This window comes from Ambystoma mexicanum, chromosome 2q, assembly GCF_040938575.1.
Source record: "Ambystoma mexicanum isolate Mex_15411 chromosome 2q, UKY_AmexF1_1, whole genome shotgun sequence".
Lineage (NCBI taxonomy): Eukaryota > Metazoa > Chordata > Amphibia > Caudata > Ambystomatidae > Ambystoma > Ambystoma mexicanum.
This window is the reverse complement of record NC_090924.1, coordinates 1,086,428,932-1,086,443,976: the sequence shown is the minus strand read 5'-3', so window position 1 is coordinate 1,086,443,976 and position 15,045 is coordinate 1,086,428,932. Positions and strand designations below refer to the sequence as shown.

General features: G+C 52.0%; 1 protein-coding gene and 1 non-coding gene across 2 annotated transcripts in view; both read left to right on the top strand.

The window, feature by feature from the left end:
- Positions 1–15,045, top strand: part of KRIT1 (KRIT1 ankyrin repeat containing) — a 1,383,280-nt gene that overhangs the window by 783,251 nt on the left and 584,984 nt on the right. The window lies entirely within an intron of this gene.
- LOC138570428 (U1 spliceosomal RNA) lies at positions 3,610–3,771 on the top strand. Its single transcript, XR_011303487.1, has one exon. It is a non-coding gene; the product is annotated as a U1 spliceosomal RNA (small nuclear RNA).

Sequence of the window (15,045 nt, the reverse complement as noted above, 5' to 3'; positions counted from 1 at the left end):
CGTGAATTCCACATCAACAAACCTTTGGTGTTGCCTGTTTTCTTCCAGAAACCTTTGTCGCTGGCTGAAAGGGTCCTGCATTTGCTGGACGTCACCCGTGCCTTGAAGTTCTACGTGACACGTACGAAGACTTCTGAAGACTTCTCAATTGTTTGTGCACTTTGGACCTGTGAACCATGGGAAGGCCTTGTCCAAAACTTCTATCTCAAGATGGCTCTCCGGCTGCATCATGCACTGTCATCGGCTGGAAAACCGTCCTCTGCCGGGCTGAGAGCCCACGCCACCAGAGCGATGATGGCGTTCTTTCTGGTGTGCTCCTGCTCGACATCTGCAGGGCTGCAACGTGGAGATCCATGCATACTTTCACGAAGTTCTACTGTGTCGACAGGGATTCCAGGGAGGAGTCCAGAGTCGGCTACGCAGTACTACACAGTACTACGCAACCTGTTCGCTTGAGGTGAGTCTGTTCCAGGGGTAAGAGTTCATTGCCTCTGTTGAGCCTTGCCACCTCCCGTGGTTGTGGAATGTATACTGCTGTGTATTCACTATTCATGAGCATGTGAATCAATACCAGACCCCATGCTGGAGAACGTTTAAGTTACTTACCTGTAACTATTGTTCTACAGCATGGGTCTGGCATGGATTCACATGACGAGAAATATTCATGAGCAGATCCATGCTGGAGAACAATAGTTACAGGTGAGTAACTTGAACCTTATATTTGTTATATTTAAACTGCCATATCTTTCCTTGTTGAGTTGTTGTATGTACAAGTGTGAGTAACAGAAACCTTTTGTTATGATATGATGTGGCATTTATAATGCACCTATAACAAGTGTTTCAAGGCATGAAAAATTTGTGTTTCCTTATTTTAGGCAAGGAAACCATCATCGGGGAAGAGATAGTGAGGCGTTTATCCAACCTTTTGAGTTAATAAAATGGCATCTTTTGGAAAATCTTCACAAAGTTGTCTGCCTCACATTTCTGACCCCTCTCACTACCCAATGTACAAAACGCCATTTATCTTTTGCCAAAGGTGCAATATCCAGTTTCATTGGACGGACACGCACTGGTGTGCAATAGTTGTCTTCCATGGGATCACAAGCACTCTCAGTGCAAAACTTTTAAGCTTTTTTTTGAGGCAGATAAACGTTCAGAGCAATTTCAAAAGAGAATAGTATACCATTACTGACATGTGTAATAAAGCATAGACCTTGGCAGTTACATGCAGCATTTGTTTTGACCAATGAGCACCCAGTCACAACATTAATTTGGATTCGTACATGGGGAAGAAGTCGAAGTAGAGGGCAAGTACACATCTGACTCCTTGTTAAGGTAGCTGCAGAAGGCGGTCCAGATATTTCTGGGTCGAGACTGTGTAGGTAAGGAGGCGATGTATTCCTCTTCACAGGTTTGTGTCCATGTGAGGGCTGCAAGACACATCCTAAAACTAGGGGGGGATGAATTCTTCCAACATTGCAATATACATTTTTTTGCCACCATGCTTCCCACATTCAGAAACCTACAATTTTTCATTCTCATCACCTTTCCAGACCCCAAATAGGTATGCCATTGGGTCTGGATCGATCGTCGTACCTATAATCTCAGACAATGCAACCAGTATATCTCCCCAGAATGTGCTCAGCGCCGAGCACGACCAGAACATATGCGTGTAGTCCGTGTGTGGTCCGTGTCCTCGGCCCGGCACCTCAGGTAGGTTTGTGTACAACCACCTGCGATCTTGGTCTGTCTGTGAGGGGTGTAGTGCCCCCTATTTAATATTTTGTACTGCATGAAGCGATAGCTAGCATTCAGGGGCACCTTTCTCATATGTGAACACATTTTCTTACACATATCATCCGTTATATCTAGATCAAGGTTGTCCAACGTACGGCCCGCGGGCCACAATGCGGCCCGCCAAGCCATTTTACGTGGCCCGCCAGGGCGTATGTTGGACAATGCTTGAGTTAAAAACATTTTTTTTTTTTTTAAATGTGCCTGTGCGCAAATCTACTCTGTGCTCTATTCGGGACACATAAAAGAACAAGACGAATGAGAATTCTGAGCGCACACTCACTCTACTAGACTGTTATCAGCATCATCAGTCACAAAAAATTTTTCGGGGGAGACTTGGAAACATTGGCACAAAAGGAAAAGGAGCCGCTCTGTGCTGGATCACCATCCTTTCACCAGTAAACCTGATTCAATCACCATGGCCCCCTTACAAATCCCAGTCATGCTGTGATTGACCTGTGGACACATAAATAATCGTATCAAACTTTGCCTTTTTTATGGCGAATGCCAATTTCGCCACATTCATTTGGGTCAATTTTATTGCTTTTTTTACCACAAAAACCGGTGGCAGAACCCCTGCACCCTCACTTTCTATATACCTTACCCAGAATTACCATCTTTTTTTTTTTTTTTTGCTAAAAAAGCGTAAAAAAATGCGGAAAAAAAAGTTTTGTCGAAATTGCCATTCAGCAAAAGTGGGCAATAGCAAATAATCTACACACTCAAGAACAACCTTTCAAAAAATGCTCTCCAGAAATGTATAGAAAGGAAACAAAATCCAAATCCAAATCAATGGGAACCAAAGTTTTCGTTTGTTAGTGGATTGAGTTTGTTGACAAAATGGATCAGAGTACACTTCGAATAGTTGCTGCAGCTCTGGAGAAAATACAAGTGGTATGATAGGCTATTTATAACGCGCTTAATACCCATGCAGCAGTGATCCCAATCATAAAAGTGAAACAGGCAAGCCCAACAGGTATAACTTATTTTCACTCTTTTGGTAGCGCAGTCTGATGGCAGCCTATACCCTTCAGGAGAGGTGTGAGCTGATACAGTTGCAACACAAAAAACAATAGTACTATGTTCCCAAAATACCTTAGTTCTTGTCTTTCGGATCTCAGCAGAGCCAGGCTTTTCAGCATCAGACCAGAAGCATGGGTGCCTTTGCGCTGGGCTGGGGTCAAGTCGGAGAGCAGCAGCGATGGGCCCCAATGATGCAGTTCTGTTTGGCAGTGATGCTGATTTGTGGGTAGAAAACGCTGGGAACAGTAGGCCGTGCCAAGTGGATGGCACTGGAAGACTCAGTGACCTCTGGGCCCTGACAAGGGAATACTTGCCTTTGGCGCTGTGCAGGCTCGGCTGACACAACACAGCATATGGTTACGGCAAAGATGTCAAAGCTTCAGCATTGTCATTGAGCAGAACTCTGAGATTCAGGGGTGGTGGAGCGTCGAGGTCCAGGATGATTATGATGGTGTGAATGGGGCCAGCGTTGAGCAGCTACGCTCAGGAGGGCCATGGGCCCGTGTGGGGCTGACAGGTCAGTGGGCAGACTGCAACAGGCCTGCTCAAGCCATCCTGCTATTTATACAAATCTCAGGCCGAGCAGCACCTGATGGGAGAAAGGAACTGCGCTACAATCTGCTCTTCTGCTGGGCTCTGCCTGTCCCCCTGCACGCGGGACAGGCAGCTCTGCAGACGCTCAGAGCTTCCGGGGATTGGGGGGTTGGGGGCTGGGTCAGGGCCTACCTTCTCACCCTCGCTTAGCGAGGCTTCCCAGAACTGACCCAACCCCTGCCCTCTTGCATGCAACTCATACTTAGCTGGCAGGGGAGATTGTGATCTCAAGGGCAGATCTCCCAGAGTGAGACTTACCCATTGCACATCGGATTTGCTGACCCCTGCTATGTTCCCAAATGCGGGATACACGACTGCATTATTTCTGGTAGTGGGGGACTGCGTTCGCGCTCTCCCCCCCGATTTATTGGTGAAAGAAAAGGTAGTGTGCACTAGGCCTGCTAGGTTGCATACTTTTAGATTGTGCCCACATTGCGTTTCTTCAATTAGGTTCACCTTTGGGTGATCGCTTTTCCACATTTTATCTGTTGAATTGAATTATGCTTCTTTCATCACCACATAAGTAATGTGTATTACAGAGATAAGCTGCCATATGTATTGGGCACACTGCACATGCTCAGGCAGCATCAATCATGCTTTGTACAGGACAATGCTGGCCTAAATTGGGAACAGCCAGCATAGACATGTTGCTACAGAGGCATATTTTGGGTACAACCAGCATGACAATGTGTTACATCAGTGACAGTGCTGTCTTACACTGTGGACACATTGATCATTAAAATGTGTTGTGTTGTAAAATGTTCTTTTCTGCTGTTGGTGACATGGAATTTTCATGTTCCCCTTTAGACCTGATTGTACACTTATGGCTTTTTGGTCACCTTTTCTGCTGTAAAATGCACCATTTCAACCCCATATTTGAAATAAAATTCTTGGGGGGGGAACCCCCCCAAACCCTCTCTAGAACCTTGTAGCTCCCTCGCTACGCTCGGTCGCCCCCACTATTTCAGAAAAATATTAACACATAGACACTGAAAGAAATCACAAGCAACTAACCTTTGATCACTGCCCATGACACCAAAAGCTATCCTTGGGACTGCATGGCCATCACTGCCTGTGATGCTATTGTGTCAAAGGTCACACAATATTGCTTTTTAATATACTGCTTTGGGTGAGGTTGTTGACTTTTGGCTCGCCGGCCCACTGGGTGACAAAAAGTTAATGCTTCGGCCCCACATTCAAAAAGGTTGGACAAGCCTGATCTAGATTGAGTTCATCGGCCCAAGCTTTTCGGACTGTAAGGGTTAAGTCTGGGAGCTTCGTTAGTAAGAATTCATATAGAGAGGAGACTATACTCCTACTATTACCGGAGTTGGCAATGTATTGTAGCTCGGGGGTACCTGGGGGTTCCTCTGGAAATGATGTCCACATATCGCGACATGCGGCGCAGAGTCTATAATATTGCAACATTTCCAGGGCCGAGCCTGTATGACCGAGACGCCACGTCTGTGGGGTAATGAATTTCCCCTCAGGGAAGAGGTCCGTCAGTGCATGGTAGCCCAAATCGGACCACTGTTGAGAGAGGTGTTTGTCATGGGCGGGTTTCAGCCCGGGGAAGCGCCATATAGGAAGCCATTTGTAGTAGGGTCGGGGTGTGGATGCAAGGTCAAGGCGGTGTCTCCATGCCATCAGGGTGGACGCAATGGGGTCCGCTGGGGTTCCGGTGGGTATTTGTGTTGAAGTACTAGGGTCATGGAGTCAGCCGCGGACATTGCCAGTTTTTCCAGCCTGACATGAGAGGGAGCAGTGGGATATTAATACCAGTGAGTGGCAAATTGTGCCTGGGCTGCTGTCCAGTATAGGGCCATGTCATGGGCTGCAAATCCCCCCTTCTCATATGGCAGGGCCATGTGTTGCCATTTCTTACGAATCGCACTAGCATGCCATAGGAATTGGGAGCCCATAGTATGTAGTTCCTCTAAGTATTTCTTCCCGGGCCAGATCGGTACATTTCCAAATACGTATAGCAGTTTGGGGACCAGGACCATTTTAATCAGGGAGAGTCTGCCAGCCAGGGAGAGCGGCAGGGCAAACCATTTAGTCACCTTGGATTCAAAGTATTTCGCACCAGCGGTATAATTACCCGTGATTAATGCTGATCTAGTTAGTGCTATTTGGACACCCAGGTATTTGATGCGGTCAGGGGACCCGCGGAGGGGATATTCACAATTTGGTTACTGGGTTGCAGGGGTAAGGGGGAAGATCTCAGATTTCATGTAGTTGATGGTGAAGCCGAGAGGTGCCTATCTTAATTATGTCTCTCAGTATGGGGTCCAGATGCGTAGATGGGTCTCTAACATACAGCAGGACGTTGTCCGCGTATAATGATATTATATCTGGGGGATCGGTCAGGCGTATTCCCTTGCGGGAATGTCTTGCCCTGACGTGGTCCGCCATTGGTTCAATGGCTAGTGCAAAAAGTATGGGAGAGAAGGGACAGCCCTGGCGTGTACCCCTTTGCAGTTCAAAGGAATGTGAGGTCAGCGAGTTGATCAAGACTCTGGCGGTGGGGCCAGTGTACAATAACTTAATATATTGAATCATTTTGGGGCCAATCCCCATCCTTCCCAAGACTGCCCACATATATTGCCACAAGACCATATCAAAGGCCTTTTGTGCGTCCAGAGTGACCGCAACTGCCTTGAGGTCTTGGTCTATCCTCGAGAGGACATTGAAGAGCATCCTTATATAAATAGATGTTGAGCGTCCAGGGACAAAGCCACTTTGATCATCATGGACGAGGTATGTCATAATTGGAAGGAATCTGTTGGCTAGGGTCTTGGCAAGTATTTTTGTGTTTAAGTTCATAAGCGAGAGGGGCCTATAGGATCTGCATTCATCTCTAGGTTTACCCGGTTTGGGGAGAACCGTTATGAGTGCCTCGCGCATTGATGGGGGAAGAATGGACATGTGGAGTGCCTCGTCCCATACCTCTAGCAGCCTGGGTGCAAGGATGGCGACATGCTCTTGGTAGAACTCGGAAGTGAGTCCATCAGGGCCGGGGGCCAGGCCTCGGGGGAGTTCACTAATGGCCTTAACTATCATCAAGTGTTACAAGGGCATGTTGTTCGAGCAGGTCTAGAATATCTTGTGTTCATGTTGTGGAGTATACAAGTCGGTGTAGAACTGTGAGAATATTGAGAGCAGTTGTTGGTCCGACCAATGTATAACCTCTTGTGTATCCTTGATAGATTCAATGTGAGTCCTGCCCCCCTCTACTCGAGCTAGTCTAGCCAGTGTTCTCCAAGGTCTTTCGCCCCCGCCGTATTTCCTTGCTGCAATTGGCCGCGCCAGATAACTTATCTGTCGCATGGTATGAGACTCATACTTCCAGGTCTGCTGTGATTTGTGCTAGCTTGGATGGTGTAGCATCCATCCCACACTCGCGTTCCAGACCTTTGAGTTTAGTCTCAGAGCGCTGCAGGTCATTCCTGATGGTTTTTAAAACACCTGCATCACACGAGATAGCCATACCCGTAATGTAAACCTTAAAAGCCTCCCATCGAACCCTGAGGGTTGTATCTTGTTGTGAGTTGGTTTAAAAAAAGGACCTTGTGTCAGATAGTATCTCGACTTTGAACACTACATCCAGAAGTGTGTCGGATTTGAAGCGCCAGGCACTGTGGGAGGGAAGGAAGGGCCCAAGCACAGTGTGACGGATGCGTGGTCAGACAGAGTCCAGGTCAGGATACTGGCATCTTTAACTTTGCCGATTCATTCACCCGTGGTCAGAAACAGATCTATTCTGGAGGAACTGTCATGGACAGAGGAGTAGAAAGTGTATTCACAAGATTGTGGATGGAGTGTCCTCCAAGACGTCCCGCTATCCCAGAGACATGTGGGAGAGTAGACTCCTAGCAGCTCGTGAATGGGCTCTAGCCGCTGTACCCGTCCGGTCTAGATCTTTTTCAAGTATAAGGTTCATATCCCCCCCCCAGATAATTGGGACCCAAACATATCCCATCAGGATGGAGGACACCTCATTGTAAAATTCAGGGGCATCAACGTTGGGGCCGTATGTATTCACCAGAAGGCACTCACGGCCTCCCAGTATAAAGTGGAGAATTACATTTCTCCAGCATGGGGTCTGGCATGGATTCACATGCTCATGAATATTCCCCGTCGTCAGGCTGGGAATCCTCGGTAAAGAAAAAACCAGTATCAGTTTCGTTTCTGCTCTGTCTTTCGTAGTAGTAACCAATCACTGATCTCTGCGTCATACTGACCACAGCCAATGACTGCCCTCTACCTAAGCCCCGCCTCTGGCAGCCATCTTCAGATTTTTACCGCACGTTCAAGTGTTGGGATCCTCGTGCTATTGCTCTCGAGCGTTAGTGCTATTTTTCACGTTTTTTCTCAAAAACTTTGTTTTTTCGGTCAAAAAGAGCCTCAAGCTCCACCGACTCTTCATCCGATCAACGGGGACCCGTGTCGGATTCGTCTACGCCCCTCAAGGGTGAAGATTTCGTCGAGCTACGCTTTTGGAGGACTCCAGAAGTTTCTCAGGCCCATCTCGGACATGGCCCAGGAGAAGGGAAGCTCGACGCCCGGAAAGCTGTTCAGGGTCTGCCCTGGATGCCAGCTGCAGAATGTCTTTAAGGAGGACGAACACTCCTTTTGTCTTTACTGCCTACATGAGGACAAGACGCACGTGGAGAAGGACTGTGCGTTTTGCAGCAACATGTCGGAGTGGACCATGAAGGACCGCCATCAACGTCTCGCCAACTGGCTGGAAGGGAAGAGCCCGTCAGGCGAGAAGAAGAGGAAGAAATCCGAGCGGTCTTCTAAGACCTTTGAGGACGCCCCGGCGACGGGGGTCCAACACAAGGCCAAGCACCGAGAGTCCGCTGGCACCGGGAGTGCCAAACGGTCGGGCTCTACGGGCGCCAGGCAGGGCGCATCCTCCCCGGCACCATCAACCACGAGCCAACACTCTGGTTCGGGTCAAGAGGAAGGCCGAGCACCCGGCGAAGCTCCTGGAGAGGCCCCGGTCGAGCTCGAAGGCCCCATCGGAGGGAGAGCGAGGCAGTGCCCCCCCCCCAAGGAGAAGGCGGTGAGCGCACCTAAGGTGGTGAAAGCCTTAATCCATCCGGCCAAGGCCTCTATCGAGACAGTCGCGGCGGCCCTGGCTCAGCCTGTGGAGGCTACACCAGTGGTGGCGACCTCTGGGCTCAGAGTCTCCCTGCCACCGCGGAGGGAGTCCTCTTTTATGCCCATCGACAGGACCCCTGTAAAACCTCCGACGGAGAAGAAAAAGGGGGGGCAGGAGGTCGTCGTGGATTCGGCCTCAACCTCTGAGGAAGAGCTGATCGAGGTCTTAAGCCACGGCGTTGGCGTGGAAGAAGACCAGCCCGTCGGGAGGGATCCCGACGTAGGAGATGACGATATCCTCGAGGGTGCCGACGGGGCCCCTGACCGCCCGTCGGACCCTCAACCAGCGCCGCAAGACAACTCGGCGGCCATTTTGTTGGCTATACAGTCCTTATGCTCGGAGATAAGGACGAGACTGCCGTTACCACCAGCGGAGGAACCGCTCCCGACGGGGGACCCGGAGCCAGGCCCTTCTGGGAACCTTACCCCTAAGAGAAGAAGGATTCACCCTCCACCTCCTTTTCAGTCATCGCGCCCTGTTCAGCCCTCCTTCCCGTCCAAGACTCGTGGGGATGATACGGGGACTGACACGGCCGCGACGGGTACGGACGACGAGGTTTACGACGAGGATCTGCCGTCGTCACCTCCCACCCAGGCTTCCCCGCCCGACGAGATTGGATCGTTTCACTCCATGATCGCCAGGGCATCCAAGCTCTTCAAGCTCTGCCCGGAGGAGAAGAAGAAGGAAGGTTTCCTTTATCAACGGCGCGAGGCCAAGAGGAAGACGGTCCTCTCCGTGCCTCTACTGGACGATATTTGGGCTGAGGGCCTGGCCCTCCTCAAGAACCCATCCACAACGCTGGCTAGAAGGGATCGGTACGAGAAGAAGTACCGGGTCCCGGACGCGGCCCCCTTGTGCCTCCGGGCACAGCCGACCCCGGACTCCGTCGTCTCTGCGGCGGCCAGGAAGAAAGCGGGGGGGGGTGCGGCCTCCACGTCGACTCACCCGCCGGACGGCGAGGGAAAGAAATTGGATACGATGTGGCGCAGGGTCATCTCGTCTGCAGCGACGACGATTAAGGCGGCCAACGCCTTGGCTATCGTAGCCCGCTATGACAGGGAGCTGTGGTACAAACTGGCCCCCCTGCTGGACTTCCTACCGGACGACAAGAGGGCGGATGCCCTAGAGATCTTGCAGGAAGGTGAGGTGGCGTCGGACCACGCCATTACGATTGTGACGGACATCGCCGACACTGGATTTCGCCAGTTGGGCAACGGCGTGTGCCTTAGGCGGCGTGGATGGCTCAAGGCTACAGACTTCCGTCAAGACGTGCAGACCAGAGTCTTGGACATGCCGTTCGATGGAAACAACCTGTTTGGGAAAACAGTGGACGATTCCCTTCAAGCCATCAAAGCAGACACGGAGACGGCCCGAGCTCTCGGGGTTCTCCAGCAACGGCGGCCGCCCTTTCGGAGCGGCGGAGGCAAGGGCGCCTCCAAAGGTTCCGGCGGCGGATTTTCCACCTACCGTCAAGCGGCCCGTTCGTCGTCGCAGGAAGCTTACAGGGGACGAGGCAAGTCAGGCGGACCCTGCCGTCGTCGCCAAGGAGGTCAAGGCAGCAAAGCCTCGTCGAAGCAGGACTGAACCGGCCGTGGGGTCGGGCCCCCACCAAAGCACCCCGGTGGTAGGCCGGCTGGCGAGCTTCGTCAGCGTGTCGGAGTCCATCTCCACCGACCGTTGGGTGCTGGACGCCCTAGCCCAGGGCCACGCGCTCGAGTTTCAAAGAAGGTGCCCGCACGTCCCCCCTGTGGCCAGGAAAGAACTTCACGTCCCTCAACTTCTCTTAGAGGTAAAGGCTATGCTCAGGAAGGGCACCATCGAACTCGTCCCAAAGAGGCTTCGGGGCTCCGGAGTTTACTCAAGATACTTCCTCGTGAAGAAGAAGACGGGAGGATGGCGTCCCATCCTGGACCTACGACGACTGAACAAATTCGTCAAGGCACAGAAGTTCCGGATGGTCACCCTCCAACACGTCCTGGGTCAGCTGGAGGAGGGCGATTTCCTGTCGTCGTTGGATTTGGAGGATGCCTACTTCCATATTCCCATCCCAAAGGGACACCGAAAGTTTCTCAGGTTCGTGGTCCAAGGGCGTCACTATCAGTTCAGAGCCCTTCCCTTCGGACTAAGGTCGGCACCCAGGGTGTTCACCAAGTGCCTCGCACCGGTGGTGGCGCAGCTGCGCCGAGAGGGGATCCACGTCTACCCCTACCTGGACGACTGGCTCATCCGAGCCAAGACAAGGGAGCTCGCCGTGGAGCACACGGCAAAGACCGTCCAACTTCTCACTGACCTGGGATTCTCCGTAAACTACGCCAAGTCCCACCTGGTGCCCGCGCAAGACGCACTGTTTCTGGGAGCGAAGCTCGACACAGTGTCACTTCTGGCCTCCCCTTCGGAGGAGAGGACGAGGGCCATTCTGGGCAAGGTGCAACGGAAGCTGGTTGCGGACGCGGCCAAAGTGAGGTCCATCAAGTCCCTCCACGGAATGATGTCTTCTTGCATTTACCTCATCCCCCTGTGCAGGATACAGATACGCCCTTTGCTGGAGTTCCTGGACGCGCGCTGGATCCAGACGACGGGCAGCTTTGAGGAGAGGATCTCACTCGACAAAGTTTCCGACGAGCGATCCGGTGGTGGGGCGCCCGCGTGCATCTGACGGCGGGCATGGACTTCCAGACCCCCAGCCACCAGAAGACAGTGACCACGGATGCCTCCCTGGAAGGGTGGGGAGCGCACACCGAAAATCTGCACGCGAGAGGCCTTTGGCTCCCGACGGAGAAGTCCCTCCATATGAACGTCCTGGAGCTCCGTGCAGTGTTTTGGGCCCTCAGGTCCTTCCTTCCGTCCCTCAAGGGCAAGGTGGTGAGGATCTTCACCGACAACAACACCACCATGTTCTACATCAGGAAACAGGGCGGAACCAGGTCTCCAGCCCTGTCCAGGGAGGCCCAGGATCTGTGGCATTGGGCCGTTGCCCAAGGGATGTTTCTGTTGCCGTTTCATCTGGCAGGGATAAAAAACACCATCGCCGACTCACTCAGCAGGGAGCTGCGCTCGTGCCACGAGTGGGAACTACGACAGGATCTAGTGGACCGCCTCTTCCGACGGTGGGGCACACCCCAGATCGATCTGTTCGCGACGGCGACGAACTCCAAGTGCCGGAGGTTCGCCAGCAGGTTTCCCCAGCCGAGGAGCATGGGCGATGCTTTCTCGTTCCCTTGGGAGGGCCTGTTCCTATACGCGTTCCCTCCATTGCCATTGCTGATCCGGCTCATCAACCAGCTCAAGAGGTCCCGGTGCAGGATGATCCTCGTCGCACCTGCGTGGCCGAGGCAGATATGGTTCCCGGACCTTCTGGATTTGTCAGCGTCCTCGTCAATCAAGCTGCCAGTGGACGCGGATCTGCTCTCCAGGGAAGGAGGCACCATCCTCCATCACGACCCGAAGTCGCTGAACTTGCAGGCCTGGCTCCTGCAGCTTTAGAGTTTGGAGGATACGACATACCGGGCGACTGCACAGAGGTTCTTGCAAAGGCCAGGGCGTCCTCAACTCTTAAATGCTACGGACACAAATGGAAGAGGTTCTCTGTCTGGTGCCACGCACAGAAGATTAACCCTCTGCGTATTACGGCTCCCCAAGTACTGCCGTACCTACTGACGCTGGCCAAAGCTGGACTGGTGCATGCGTCCATCAAGATTCATCTTGCTGCGATCTCCCGATACACCAGAACCACGGGGCGGATGTCCTTGTGGTCTCATCGTCTGGTGAAAGAGTTCATGAAGGGACTGTTCAGATCGTTCCCGCCGGTGAAGGCTCCGGCCCCGGCGTGGGAGCTCAACGTGGTGCTGACCAAGCTCATGGGACCTCCGTTCGAGCCTCTGCACTGGGCCCTGTTGAAGTTCTTGTTGTGGAAAACGGCGTTTCTTGTGGCCATCACCTCCACACGACGGGTGGGAGAGATCCGGGCCCTTTCCTGCAAGGCCCCGTACTTGACTTTTCACGACACAAGGGTAGTGCTCAGGACGCACCCCTCCTTCATGCCCAAGTTGCCGTCGGACTTCCACCTCAACGAACCCTTGGTGTTGCCTGTTTTCTTCCCGTCGCCGGCTGAGAGGATCTGCACTCGCTGGATGTGGCTAGAGCGCTGAAGTTCTACGTGGACCACCCAAAGGGTTTTCGAAAGACATCACAACGCTTTGTGAACTTTGGACCTGTCAATCAGGGGAAGGCTCTCTCGAAGGCTTCCATTTCCAGATGGCTCTCCGGCTGTATCATGTACTGTCATCGGTTGGCAAACCGACCCCTGCCTGGCCGTCCGAGAGCCCATTCCACCAGAGCGATCGCAGCTACCACGGCGTTCCTATCTGGTGTGCCCTTGCTGGACATCTGCAGGGCTGCTACGTGGAGGTCGACGCACACCTTCACGAAATTCTACTGCGTCGATCGGGATTCCAGGGAGGAGTCTAGGGTCGGCCAAGCAGTGCTGCGCAACCTGTTCACCTAAGGTGAGCCTGGTGAGGAGGTAAGAATTGCTTAATGTTGAGTTTGATGTAATGCTTAATGTTGAGCCTTTGCCACCTCCCGTGGTTGTGCATGTGTGTACTGCTATGTATTCTTTATTCATGAGCATGTGAATCCATCCCAGACCCCATGCTGGAGAAGGAACAAGTTACTTACCTGTAACTGTTGTTCTCCAGCATGGGTCTGGCATGGATTCACATGCGAACCCTCCCGCCTACCCCTTTGCGGCTCTTCACTTGGTCATACTGCCACTTCACGTGCTACCAAATCTGAAGATGGCTGCCAGAGGCGGGGCTTAGGTAGAGGGCAGTCATTGGCTGTGGTCAGTATGACGCAGAGATCAGCGATTGGTTACTACTACGAAAGACAGAACCGAAACGAAACTGATACTGGTTTTTTCTTTACCGAGGATTCCCAGCCTGAATCCATGCCAGACCCATCCTGGAGAACAACAGTTACAGGTAAGTAACTTGTTCCATCTCCCTTCAGGGTCAACGAGACTCCTTTTCAATACAAATTTCATACATCTATGAAGTAGCGTGAGCACTCCCCTGGACTGTGTAGAGTATGTGGTGTAGAACCTGTTTGGGCCCCAGGAGGGTGCCAGACACGATGCCAGGTGTCCCAGGGCATGTGTCTCTTGCAATAGGAGGACCTTCACCCCATGAAGTTGCTTATTCCCCGGATATTGCACGACATTATTTGGATAGTCATGCTAACGCCTCAATGAACATCCCAGAATGTACGTATGCATGTACGCCAAGGGTTGTTGATGATGAAGACGCTTTGAATACTCATCGTGCTTAGTGCCATACACTCTCTGCCATTTTTCAAGGTCCCCACCACACCCCATGCCATCCTCCCTGCGCTTCCCCAACAGGCAGCGTGACTGCCCCCCCCCCTCTTCCAAGGGCAGACCATATCCAACCTGGTTCTACCCAACCAGCAGCCCTACCGGGGCTTGCATGCAATAGGAGCTTAACAACAAACATTGCAGTCGCAACGGGGTGTGCCGTTGCTGTGCAGCCAACTTGTACAGGAACCAGAGGGTTCCATTACATTTGAAACTGGTTTCATGGCGGACGACCAACACTCCACACTGCACAGAGAGGGAGCCCGGGGGCCCCATCTCTGGGTTTGCAAATCTAACGAGGATCAGACACAAGTATAAGATAACAATAGTGTAGAGTCTTGAGGTGGATTCAGTAGGCACTCGCATAATGTGGGCTATGAGCAGGTGACATGACGAAGTCAATGCGATCTGACATGGAGGAGGCGGCCCAGCACGGCCGCCAATTATTAGACAGTAAACTGGATGAGCAGATTGTGACACCGGTGTCAGATACACATAGGATGTAGTTTCATGTTAGAACTGAGAACATTGTGTTAAACACCAGAGGTGTCGCATTGAGTTCAGTCATTTTCCATCAGGCCGTCAGCAGGGACATGCAACGGAATGTGAGCTTCTATGCATATCACCGCCTCGTCCGGTACTGTAAAGAAGTATAGTTTGTTATTGAAGGTGAACTTCAGGCGGGCAGGAAATATATGGCGTAAGCAATGTTCCTTTCGCTCAGCAGTTTTTTAACACCAATGAATTGCCGGCGTTCCTGTTGCATCCCTGTGGAGAAGTCTGGAAATATTCTAATGATTTGTGCATCCAGTCTGAGTTCCCCTTTTTCTCGTGCCAGTCAGAGATTTTGATCTCTGTCTCTATAGCTTAACATTTTAGCTATAATTGATCTCGGGAAGTCACCAGGTTTGGGACGCGGGGTCAGCACCCCATGAGCCCGCTCCACAGCGAAGAAGGGGGACAGATCGGGACCACCCAATAAGTCCTTGAGTAGACTTTTAATTGCCAGTTCGAGACGGCCTGTAAGCGCATTCTCCGGGACCCTGATGATGTGTATGTTGTTTGTTCGTGACCTAGACTCCAAGTCATC